The following is a 13,504-nucleotide window of genomic DNA, read 5'->3' as shown; positions in this document are numbered from 1 at the left end:
AAGCTCATTTTTCATCATCCCATTCACCATTTGGGCTCACAACAAAGTGAGCCCTGAAACCACGCCAGACAGAAAATGTCAAACTGCTCCAACTGCCAAGAGCCAGCAGAGCTGCTTCGGTTTCTGCTGCCACTGACAAAGAAGGTAATGATCAGAACGAGGTCACTGTGTCAGGATCTCACTCTCAGTTTGCCTTTGCTAGGTTTGCCTTTGCTTGGTGAGGCTATGCTAAAGCATTAGGAAAACACAGGAGAAGACATAGGAATAGTGTGTGATGACAGACAGATGCTGCTCTTTAGGAGAAACGTTTGTAGTTGCTGAGGATTTTCTTTTAAAAGAAGGAAACATTTAAAATTACCTTTACTGCAAAAGAACTAGCTCTAGTTGTGACCTAGTCATCAAAATGAGAAGTCCAATATGCAGAAATGGAGGGGCAACAGAAAAAGGGAGTGCTGCCATGAGGCACTTTAAATAAAGTTTCCTCTATCCTAAGCACTCTGAAATGGTTTGAAGCATAGTAGGCATATAATACATAAAACCCTGAAATACAGCACTTTTGGACTCACCTGTGCTGTGCTGGAATAGGCAGTTCTCTCAGGTTCTCCCCTAAATGATCACACCAAACCTTCAGGACCAAATGAAATACAAAGGTCACCACCTCCCTATGCTGCAAGACCTATGCTTACAACTACCCTAGCAGAGAAAGAGTCAAACCCAGCCTTAAATAGGTCTGTGCAAGTGCTTCAAGAGGACAAGTAAATAGCTTGTATAGTAAAAAACGAAACTAACAAACATCACTTTTGTTTACAGGCCTGTGGCGACTGTTAGGCAGTAAAGCCATATTATAAACAGGCTAATTTACAAGTGTAAGGCAAGCTGGGTGCTTCGCTGCACCTGTAGTTACACAGTAGCTGAGATCTCAACATTAAACCCTGGGCTTTTGCTATACACCAGTCATCGATTTCTGTGTTCCCTGAAAAACCTTATCCCAGGAAATCTTCCTTCAACTTTACAGGAGTTTTGCCTTCCCCAGGGCTACAGGATCAGCTGCAAAGCCTCTAATGAATCCAATTTGGCACTTACAATGTTTGGGTCCCCCAGGATCATCCTGCAGAATTGCTGCTAAGCCAACACCCACTTTACAGCAACCAAACTCATTCCAAGAAGAAAAATTTCTGTGGGCTTTAAAGGGAATTACAACAGGCACCTACTGAAAGAAAAAAACAAGTGCTCCAATCTGCTTTTCATTTGCACCAGACAACATTCATGCAAAGCTAAATAGGGGTTTGTGCATCAGTACTGTTTTCATACACAGGTACAAGTTCTTGCAGCAGTACTCATGCCACAATCACCAAAGCTAAAATACTGGCAGAAAAAAAGATAAAGGTAATACCATGGCCTGAATACCCTTTCTCTCTAACAAATATCTCTAGCACTTCAACCCAGATTATAAAGTCAGGACCAGCCTGACTACTCTGAACAGACTAATACAACTGCAAGTTGAGTAAGACAATTCCTCCTGCACATGTGACACCTTAGAGACACCTAGAATGCACTAAGCTTGCACATGCACCTAGGGTGCGCATACGTCTCATGCGCACAGGCACCTAGGTATCCTTTAGTGAATTCGTCAGCAATTACACAGCTCCTTAATCAGTATTAAGAACAGCAAGAAGTGACTGATACCTCAAGGGTGGCAGAGAGAAAGTGAAAGAGAAACCAGCAGCAGGGAAAATGGAAATAAGAATGTTCAGAAGAGCTAAAGTTGATGAATAAACCAGTGCTGCCATCATTAGTCATGCTACTCAGCGTGACCTCACAGGAGGAAGGCCTAGAGAAAATTCCCAGTCAAGGCAGCTACTCTGTTCCTCCATCCCGCGTCTCCCCCCAGCATATAACAGGAGTTGGTATTGAAACAAAAGCTGCCTTACTGACAGCGTACAGCACCAATACGTCATGTACATCTCTCTCTGTAACTCCATGCATGCACATGCATCTGAATAGACCAGTACAGAATACAGCACAGACTGACACAGATCTATCTCCATCACACGCTGAGAAAGCTGATGATACAAAAATCCCATTTTCTTCCTTTGCACATGTATTGTGTTGGAGTTGAACACAGACTCCTTTGTGAAACTCCGTATTAGCTTGTATACATCCTTGAGTCCTCCTGAGCCAGGGCCTGGGATTCCCTTCCTTTGCCACACAGCCCCTGCATCATCACCAGAGGGAAATTCAAGAGGAGAAAAGGAATATGCTCAAACAGGAAGGCAGAGAACAAAAGAGGTTAAAAAAGAATACCACTTGAAGATGCCAAGGTGGTTACCAAGAGCATAGGAAAATTCAGACTAGCCTCTACCAGTTTCAGTGGATCCCAAATTTTGGAGGCTAGTTTCAGCACTCAGCATTCAGTTTGTAGCTGTAGAGACTACAGTCGTCTATCATGATTCCTTCTACAAGAAACAATTTCACAAAGCAGGAAGCCATGCAGGACAATGTCAAATGCTTTGCACACGTCCAGGCAGATGACATGAGTCATTCTTCCCTTACCCACCCATGCTGTAACTCTGCTGTAGGCGGCCACCAAATCTGCCAGGCACAACTTGCCCTCGGTGAAGCCATGCTGGCTGTCACCAACCACCTCATCATTTTCTGTGTGCCTTAACACAGTTTCTAGGAGGATCTGCTCCATGATCTTGCCAGGCACTGAAGTGAGACTGACTGGTCTGTAGTTCCCCAGGTCTATTTTTATCCCTTTTTAAAAATGGGGGTTATGTTTCCCCTTTTCCAGCCAGTAGGAACTTCATCAGACTGCCATGACTTCTCAAATATCATGGATAATGGCTTGGCAACTACATCCACCAGTTCCCTCAGTACCCATGGATGCAGCTCATCAAGTCCCATGGACTTGTGCACCTTCAGGTTCCTTAGATGGTCTTGAACCTTACTTTCTCCTACAGTGGGTGTTTCTTCATTTTCCCACTCCTTGCTTTTGCCTTCTGCAGCCTGGGCGCTGTGGCTGAAACACTTGCAGTGAAGACCCGAGGCAAAAAAAGTTGTTGAGTACCTCAGCCTTCTCTATATTCCAGGTAACCAGGTCTCACACTTCCTTCTGGAGGGGGCCCACATTTTCCCTCATCTTCCTTTCATCACCAGTGTACCTATAGAAGCTTTTCTTGTTACCCATGATGTCCCTGGCCAGATTTACTTCTCTCAGGGCTTTAACTTTCCTAACCTGATGCCTGGCTGCTTGGACAGTTTCTCCGTATTCCTCCCAGGCTACCTGGCCTTGCTTCCACCCTCTGTAGGTTTCCTTTTTTTGTTCGAGTTTGTTCAGAAGCAACTTGTTCATCCACACAGGCCTCCTGCTGTTTTTGCCTGACATTCTCTTGGTTGGGATACATCGTTCCTGAGCTTAGAGGAGGTGATCCTTGAATATTAACCAGCTTTCTTGGCCCCCTCTTCCCTCCAGAGCTTTATCCCATGGTATTCTACCAAGCAGACCTCTCAAAAGGCTAAAGTCTACTCTCTTGAAGCCCAGGGTACTGCTGTGCAACCTCCTCACTGCCTAACTCTACCATTTCATAGGCACTGCAGCCAAGGCTGCCCATGAGCTTCACATTCCCCACCAACCCCTCCTTGTTGGTGAGAACAAGGTCCAGCATAGCCCCTCTCCTCATTGCTTCCTCTATCACTTGGAGAAGGAAGTTGTCATCAGTGCATTCCAGGAATCTCCTAGGTTGCTTACGCCCTGCTGTATCGCCCCTCTAACAGATATCAGGGTGGTTGAAGTCCCCCATGAGGACCAGGGCTTGTGAACGCAAGGCTGCACCTATCTCTCTATAGAGCGGCTTATCTGTCCAGTCTTCCTGGTGGTGTGGCCTATTGCAGACCCCCACTGAAATATCCCTTGTCCCTGCTCGTCCTTTAATCCTGACCCATAAGCTCCCGATTGGCTCCTCATCCATCCTCAGGCAGAGTTCCATGTACTCCAGCTGGTCATCGACATTGAGGGTCCCCCCTCCTCATCTACCCTGCCTGTCCTTCATGAAGAGCCTGCATCCTTCCATTCCAACACTTCAGCCATAGGAAACATCCCACCCCGTCTCCATGATGCTAGTAAGATCACAGCCCTGCAGGTGTGTGCACATCTAACTCCTGCTATTCCCCATGCTAAATGCCTCTATGAAGACACATGTAAGTTGGGCCCCCAGTGAAGCCAACTTACTGACTGGAGTGGCCAAAATACCTCTGTGCTGTGCTTCAGGTGCCCTCCTGCTGACTTGTGATCCCTCCCCAGGCTCCGGGCATCTGTCACTGGCATCAAACTGGTAGGAGTGGGATGGATTAAGGTTCCCCTCAATCAGATAGATAAAAATGTACACTGATGTTTCTTTAGGAAATGTCTTAATCCTAAACATTTTGACATATTACTGCTCTACTAATAACCAGTTATTTGCAGAATGCTAGTAAGTTCCACTTGGCTTACCTGAACAAATCTCCTGGTTCTTTAAGAAATCACTTAGAAAAGCACAGGAGGGAACACGATCAGGGTATTAAATTCAGCAATATCCCAACAAGTAATGCCCATCTGTTTTTGTGCTAATGTTGTCTAGGAGCTTAAATTACTCTCTCTTTTTTTGCTCTCCTGCTGCTTATACCCTGATGTATTTGCAGACAACATACCTCCCCTCCTTCAGATGTCATTCCACTGGTTTTAATAAAAGCACTCTCTTTTGGTGTTCTTTCGTATGTCTGCCCTCCTGCCCTTTTAATCTTTCTAGAGGACTCATCTACATTTACCCAAACTTATGTAACTTTGCTTTAAAAAGCAACCACCAGAATTCTGCACCTTGTTCTGGTGCTCCTCTCGCCTGCATCAGGTACAAGGAAATGAAAATTTCCATACTTTTAGCAGAAATACCCTGCCCTTTATGTAGTAACTTGGTTTTTTTCACAGCTGTACTACATTGTACTACATTCACTGTCACCAGTTCCACACATCCTTCTTTATGCTGCCTGCAACTAATGAGTTTGAAGCAAATACTCCCGGGTTTGACTACCCAGACCATGATCTTGCCCATTATACTTTAACAGATCACTCCATGGATATGATGAAGGATCATTGACAATCCAATTCTTATTTGTTGTCCATTTTTTGAGCATCTCCACTTTATTACATGATAAAAAGCATCATAAAAACTGAAATGAAAACAAATCAATACTTTAAATGTTACCTAATGCAGGACAGAACCATAATCCCATTACACACTTGCTAACACAACAACCCAGCAAACAGCATTTGAATGAACCTATCATGTCTCAACAGGAAAAACAAAGCAACCAACAAAACTCCCTCCCTCAAAAGCGCAGTAGGTAAAACAATTCTCTTTTTAGAATTAGAATATTATATTTCATTTATAGCTCACTAGGAAGCACGTGATATTTTAAACCACACACAGAAGAATTCTCTAACAGATTTTCTAACTAGGACCATGGGATGGGAGGGAAGGAGGGTTTGGGGCTTTTTTTGCATAGAAACCTGTTACTATTAAATTAATTTGATTAATGTTAAAGCAATATTGCCATCAACCATGGCACCATCTCACCCCCTCAAAAACAAAGCCTGTCTGTTTTCTGGCAGCAAACAGTAAATGCAAGGAAAGACAGAAGCAGTAAAAAAAATCTGACACTAGAGGAAATTTGGCAAGAGAGAGTGAGCACATGAGGAACAAAAGGGAGAAAAAAATCCCAAACCAACAATGATAAACCGAGATGTTTTCTTTTAGGGTGGAAATTTTATAAAGGAAGAGGGAAAAAAAAACCCTTTGCAAACGCTCTTGAAAGCACAGAACATGGCTGTTGAAACATAACAATCAGCGTGTCTTAGCCAAACATTCTTCACTATCCTCTTCAGTTTAGCCAGAACACATTTTTACCGTGGCTGATGTGGATCAGGGGATGCTGCAGCACATACCCAGAGTCTAGTCAGCAGCTAAAATTCTTGAAAGGTGAAGGGATGATTAGCAATGCAACCCAACAACATAGCGTGCCCTCTCATCTGTATTGACTGCTGTAACCATGGAAGGATTTTTATCCCAAAAATGATACTGCAGTGCTTACAGTCTTTCAAACGAATCATGATGACCGGCAGATAACTTCAGGTTAAAGTAAGAACCTGCAACACTGAACACAAGTCCCATGGTACTGCAGCAGCCTTTAACAGCCCAGTTTTTCCCAGCTAGGAGAGAACTGATGAAAAGGCCAGGCATGGAATCAATTAAAATAGTGCCAAAGTGGTTTTAAAAAGAAAAGGTTAGACACCCGAAAGACTTAGCAGTTGAGAGTTTATTGGGTCATGTTCTCCCTGTGGTGGAAAGCAGAGTTTTCACTATGCTGGAGTACATTTAAGAAGATGTACTTCAGTGCTTATGAAATCAAAATGATCTTACATTCTAATACGTGAAGTAGCTGTACTAGGATATTCTGCTCCTATGACCTACCTGTGTGGGGTAGATGCAGTGGCCACTGTTTCCCACAGCAGCTCAAAATACTTTCCAAGTCTGTCCCTTAGTCTCCCCTGTGTGGGGATCAGTTGTGAGGATGGGAACATGGGAAATGCCATGGCACAACAGTTCAGCAACTCACTACATCCGCTGCCTCTCTCATGCTGGTCAAGCACCTTAGAGGAAACATTAGAAAAACAACTGCACACACTGCCCTAGTGTATACTGCACCTGAAAACTGTTCTAGACAGGAACAGTTCTTTTGAGATCCTCAAGAGCTGGCAGATCGTCATTTTTTCTCTCAATTAGTATGACTACCAGCAAATGCAGTAATTAAAATCTACCTCCCCAAATAAATGACAGTACCTGGAACAGAGGTTCCCACAATGAAACACTTAGATTAAATGTCTCCTCCTGTCCATTTCACATGGGTTTTGTTTCTTAATTTTACTGAGCACTTGTTTCATTACAGGAAGCAGTAAACCAAAACCTGTAACAGGCATTTTACTACTATTACAACAGTAACACCTCCCTACCTCCTGTTCTTTTCTGTAAGTGAAATTTCAGGAATCTGAAAATATCCCCGCATGTGAGCCATAAAACTGAACCTGGTTTCCAAAGCAAGGATGAAATTACCAGTTTCACAGACCTCTCTTGCATGACTTCTTACATATCTCCTTATTTACAGTCTTAGGTTTAGACTTTGAATTACCACCCCTCGACTCATCTAACATGTTCACCATCGACTGCAGCAACACGCAGACCATGCTCCTAAAAAAGTGAAACCCAACATATTTGAGCACTATTTTGTCAGCATTCCCTGCATTGCCTCACATTGTACTGCTGATGTCACTAGTCTGCAGAATTGCTCAGCTGTTTTACTCAGCTGTCACTAGTGCCTTCTGAAGTCCTCCTCAGCAGTCTTAATGAACCTGAACAACTGTGATCTGACAGATAGTGTTACCACTTCATTATCCATTCCATCCTTCACATTTCTATTATAGCTATTAAACCTCAAACATGTGGTATTGATCCCTGCTGCACAGAACATTTGGCATTGATCTCTGCGGCACAGAACACTGTTAACCATTTCTAGGGACCAGAACTGGCCATTGTTCTTTAGTCTCCTCTGTATTTTAAACTGAACTCAACAAGACTTTACTCTTGGACTTTCACCAAGCATTTATAAAGCACTAGAGCACAGAAGAGTCCTTGTGCTCCCCAAGTGTCGCTATGACCCAGTTTTCTGAAAGATGAGAGCACATAAAAATAGCTGTATCTTTGCCCTTTTATTCAGTGTAGAGACCTAAACTAGGATATCAAGACGAGATTACTGAGATGATCTCAGGAGCTGATGATAACCTCAACTTAAATTGAACTAAACCAAAAGGCCAGCAAAAGGAGAGATCTGGAACAATTTCTTGATCAAATCTGGCAAGTAACTACTGGACACAGAGAGAAAATCACATATAGCAAAATTCTGAGATGAAAGCACAGGGGATGTAGAAATCCAAGCTCTGAATGATTACATTTTATGCCACAGCAAGATATTTTCTTAACACACATTGAAGAAGCAAAGAGTCATTCCTTATATTGTCCTTATTCTGGACTGTAAGAAAAAAGGGCTTTCAGTTACTGCCATATTCTTTCAACAAGCTACCCCCACAGGCAGTACTTTAACTCACCCAGACCTTATGGGCCCAAAGGCACATGACTCCTATTTAGAAAGACAAAAAAGGGTCTCTGCCAGAGCTGGAGCTTGACAAATCTCTCTGCTTCAAAAGCAGTAAACACTGAATTGCACATGGTGAAGGGGATGGTGCATGACCCTCTTCTCACCTGGCCACCCCCTCTGGGAGGCTGGAACTGCTGCATAGACCAGCCCTTGGAAACACCTCAGGGGTTATAAGTAGCCCTGAAAGTGGTTTTTGAAACCTCTGCTGTTCGTCCTGCCTGTTTGGTAGCTACAAGTTTTAGTCTAAAAGAGCTGATATAGAGGCTACTCTACATCAAAACCTAAGCTTTAAAGATCGAATTAGCAGCAGATAGGAAAGAAAAAACCATGAAGCAATGCAAGTAAGAAAAAACACAGGAAAGGTTAAAAGGAAATGTGAGGGAAGAGATGATTTTTGTTTGATTCCTAAAACAGGCGATGCAGCATATGTGATGTTACTGATGAAAGAGGACTTGTTAAAGAATCCAAATGCTTAGCAGGGCTAAACGGAAGCAGGAATAACCACCAAATGTTAAGAAATAAAATTAGTACCTACAGCTGTAAGAAGGCTGGGAAAATATAAAGGTCTACAGGATTGCTGGAATAAGCCAAGTGGGAATGGCTGCGTGTACCAGCGAAGAAAGAAGTGAACAAAAGGACAGTTGTTCTGTGAAGGCCAATATGCATGTGTTCTGCATCCACTTGGCATTTGCCTTTGTTTTGTTTTCTAGGCTGACCTTCACCCCATGTCACACAAAGGATTCAATGAAAGCCTCTGCTCAAAAGTCTCAATTAAAAGCCTGAAAGAACAAATGTATCTGCTGCAGCCCAAAGCCTGAGCCCAAAAGCACGGAGTGCCAGCGACCCAGCAGAGGAAGTACTCTGGCAGCTCAGATATGAGCTCTGGCCAGAGGAACCTGCATCCTTCAGTGGCATTGAATGAGCTCTCCCAGAGTTTGGAACAGGCAGAATAACTAAAAATAAACATTCAGCTTGTTCTCCAAAGGGTTGCTCCTAAGCTTTTATGACAAAAGATCAAAGCTAGGGGAAGGATGGGAGCTTACAGGACAGTAAAGAAAGCTGAGAGTAAATTAGTAACATGCATGCTAATAAGGCACACATGCAACATCACTCCACTGAGGGAGAATGCTAATGTTTGGGCAGCTGGAATGAAAACACGTGAAAGCATTTAAGCACATCATCACCAATACTGTCTTCAGAAATATTCTGCTGCTTTATGACAAGCTCTTCAAAACATACATGCACATGTACTGTAAAAGAAAGAAGGTGTAATCCACAAGTTGGAAATGCAAGGCTACCCAAAGCGCATCCTGCATGCTACATGTGGCCTGTAAAGCCTCTCCATGAGGCTTGTGACTTATTTTTTTTCCCTAATTGTGGTATTTTATTTTCATTCTGGTACTACATTTACCTGAGGTATTGCAATGTACATTTGTTATGCAGCATACAGTTTGGTACACTCCTTGAACACAACTTGGGGAACATCGGTGTAACAGGGCTAAGACAGAAACTGACCTCAGGACTTTGGTCTACAAAGACTAATTTACTGCCAGAATTACCTTGGTATAATTACACCTATGTAAATTCCCATTTATTGTATAATGTTTTTTTTAACCTGATTCAGCTTATGCGACTTCCAGAACCTGTATCAATGGGGGCATTTGTACATGCATAACCCTGCTAAATTCCTCTGATGACCTATCGTATCTCACATAAAGTGAAAATTAAAAATTAAATAATCAATAGTAAAAATAAAATATTAACTTTATTAGAGATGAGAATGTGTCTTCCTGTTGTTCAATAATACACTCCCTAATGTATTCCAAAAGTAAATGTTAAAACAAAGAAATTACCCTCTTCTTTTACTAATGTTTTTCCTGGGTTCCAACAGCTTCACTCTTCAAGAGTAGATAATCACTGACATTTAGAGTTGCAAGTACTATCTCTCCAAAAACTTCCTGTTATGGTCAAAGGCAGAGATATTAAAGGAGCCAAATGTGGTTGCTATTGCCATATGTTGTTTCTAATAGTCACAGCTTGAGTTTCAAAACTGCTGCAGATTTGCACTTCCCTTTATCTCCATTGAGTGTTGCTGTTCTGAAAAAATCAGGAGTTAGAGGTGTTACTTAGGAGCCTAATTTTAGGCACTCATTTCTGGAACCTGGCATAAAAACTCAGACTTGGAACATGAAAAGAATCCATGTAGGTAAGCTGCCCAGGAATCTATGAAAGTCTCAGACACAATGCCTGAAGTTACACATCTCCTTCATACTTCTGATTCTAAGAGCCTAAAAGTCTACTTTAGGGCATAAAGGTGATTTACATGTCTTTTGCTTTGCTCCCGACAAACCTTTTTCAATGAAATTTTGATTTAATTAGTCTTTCCAAGCAAAGTTTTAGATTTGCAAAATTGTATTCTTAACATGAAGCGGTATACAGAGTAAGGAGTTCTTGGGTTTAGAGAAATAAATCTGCTATTCAGAGTTGTTTCCTCATTATATCTTTGGAGTCTGAGAATGCGAAAGCCTTGTGTAACTTCTCAGTGACATTTTCTTCCTGATAACTTCTTTCAAGGGCAGGAGTAACCTTGCCAAACACAATCACCACAAATTTCCCGCTCATACACAGCTTCTGACTGTATCATTCATCACCAAAGCAGACACATTATGCACGCCTGTTTGCCAGATGCTGCTCCTTAGGAAGTGCTTGCACAACAGCAGAAGTACATAAACTTTCCCCTCAGGCCTCCAGAGAGTGGGCCATCTTCAACTAGGGCTTCCACCAACAGTGCAGTGGTGATATCACAGCATTCTCCGTAGCAACAGCCTATGAGGTCACAAATAAAGGATTATCACTTTGCTGCAGGATTAAGGGAACTAAGAAGCTCGTCTGTCAGGAAGATGGGTTTTACTTTAAATAATGGGAATTAGAAGAATGCTGAAAGTAAACGGGTTGTAAACTGTCTTTGTCTGACACGCACCCTTTTTGTCAAGAATGCTGTAAAATAAGATACTGCTTTCTTTGACAGCTCCCAAGTGAGTGAGTGAATTTCAGCCTGACTCTTGAGCTAGTACATGAGAGGTGAATCCTGAAACAACTTCTGTATCTTCAGACTCCTAAGTCATTTGATTTTGTAAGTGCAGGCAGCAGCCAGACCACTCTCCTCAAACTGTCTGCTGGTTAGTTTATTCACAAGTGAGCATCTTGCCTTAGCTCACCTTACTCTTTAGGCAAGGATCTGTGAAGACAATTCTATGCAGTCTATGCTACCAAGAAAGATCTTAACAAAACAAACCAAAACCATTTTAAGTCACAGTGCTTTAAATACCTGTTTGAAATACAAGAAAATTATTATTTAGAAGAATCTTCCCTGAAAAATATACTTGCAGTCACAGGAATCTTTACAGCAAACATTACTGTTAAGAGTAACACACTCATACAAATAATTTCATTACACTCTTAGCGGTTCGGTTTTTCCCAACAATATATAGATCACAGAATCAACTAGGTTGGAAAAGATCTTTAAGATCATCAAGTCCAGCCTAGGACTTTACCCCAGGACTGCCAAGTCCACTAAACCATGTCACTGAGAGCCTCATGTACACATCTGTGAACACTTCCAGGGACAGTGATTCCACCTCTTCCCTGGGAATATAGTTTATACCCTAGTGAATACCCTGTTTAAAAGGTTTTATTAAATACAGAATTCCAGAACCTGTTTGAAACTATCCCAAAACCTTTATCTCCTCACTTCCCCACCATGGGGCAGATCAAGTATAGCACAAATACAATCACCCGCCAAACGCTTCCTGGCCCCTCAAGAACAACTGAGGCTTCGTGCAACAATCCAGAGCACAAATTAAGACTTAATTTGGTTTCACAGCTTTTAAAGAGAGTTACAGTCTACCAGGGGAGGGGGGGAATGAAAGGAAGTATGATACCAGGTGAGAACAGACTTACTACATTATTCACAGAAATCCTATGCCCCATGCATGCTTGCACATGAAAACACTTTTCCCCATATTTTTGAAGTAACTGCCCACTTTTCCAGCTGCCTGGCAACTCAGGCTGCCTGATGTCTGGAAACTAGCTACTGCATGCATATAGGCTCACCTCACATGTGCAGCAGGTCCAACACATCAGGTGTAGTATGCATGCATAATTTACCCATCTGGGACTGTCCCAGATTTTAAGATTAAGATCTAAAACTCCTGAAACAGCCTGGTTTGTAATTTACAACCTGAGCTGTGATGCAACCTTGAAGCAGTGCAAAAGCATCTTGCAACTTCAGGAAAATTTTGAGTAAAGGCCTACTTGCAGCTCACAGAGCTGAAGGAGAGACTTCCAGCATTCGAGAATAGGCACTAATACCAACCCCCATTCTAAGACTTGAAGAAAGCACTGAACAACATTGCAGTAGCTGATCAAGACTTAAAATCATAGAATCACCTAGGTTGGAAAAGACCTTCAATATCATCAAGTCCAACCATTACCCCAGCACTGCCACGACCACCACCAACCCATGTCAGTGGGGTCTCATCTATGCAGTCTTCGAACGCTTCCAGGGATGGCGATTCCACCTTTTCCCTGGGCAGCCTGTTCCAATGCCTGATCACCCTCTCTGTGAAGAAACTGTTCCTAATATCCAACCTAAACCTCCCCTGGTGCAGCTTGAGGCTGTTACCTCTTGTCCCATCGCTTGTTACTTGGGAAAAGAGATTGACCCCACTACAACCTCCTTGTCAGGTAACTGTAGAGAGCGATAAGGTCCCCCCAGAGCCTTCTCCTCCCCAGACTAAACCCCCCAGTTCCCTCAGCTGTTCCTCACAGGACTTGTGCTCTTCACGCACCAGTCTGGAAAATTCAGCTTTCTCTTTTGCTGTTGGATGACTGTTAATAGCATTGAGAAGAAACACCACAGACAAACTGATGAGATGTTTCACAGTGTTTTAAATAAGCTTTGAAATTCTGTAACCTATTTAAGAACATTATTCGTTTCTTTGCCCTCCAGCACTAGCAATCAACAATCTCAAAGGAAGTGCTTAGATAAACCAGATTTACTCGCTTTGCCACTAACCTCCACAGCTTTCTAGGCCTGTAGATAACGGCTGACTCCAGCAGCGCTGTAAGACATACTGCCTTCACACGAACGAGAGCGTGGTTTGACCAGGGCCGCCTCTTCGAACCCGCACCAAAGGGAAACATACCACCGGAACGCTAATTTCCTAGCGGCCCGCTACTGCACAACGCACGCTGAACC

The sequence above is a fragment of the Nestor notabilis genome, unplaced genomic scaffold (assembly GCF_000696875.1).
Source record: "Nestor notabilis isolate BGI_N333 unplaced genomic scaffold, ASM69687v1 scaffold5908, whole genome shotgun sequence".
NCBI lineage: Eukaryota > Metazoa > Chordata > Aves > Psittaciformes > Psittacidae > Nestor > Nestor notabilis.
The sequence above is the reverse complement of the archived record's forward strand: the minus strand, read 5'-3'. Positions refer to the sequence as shown.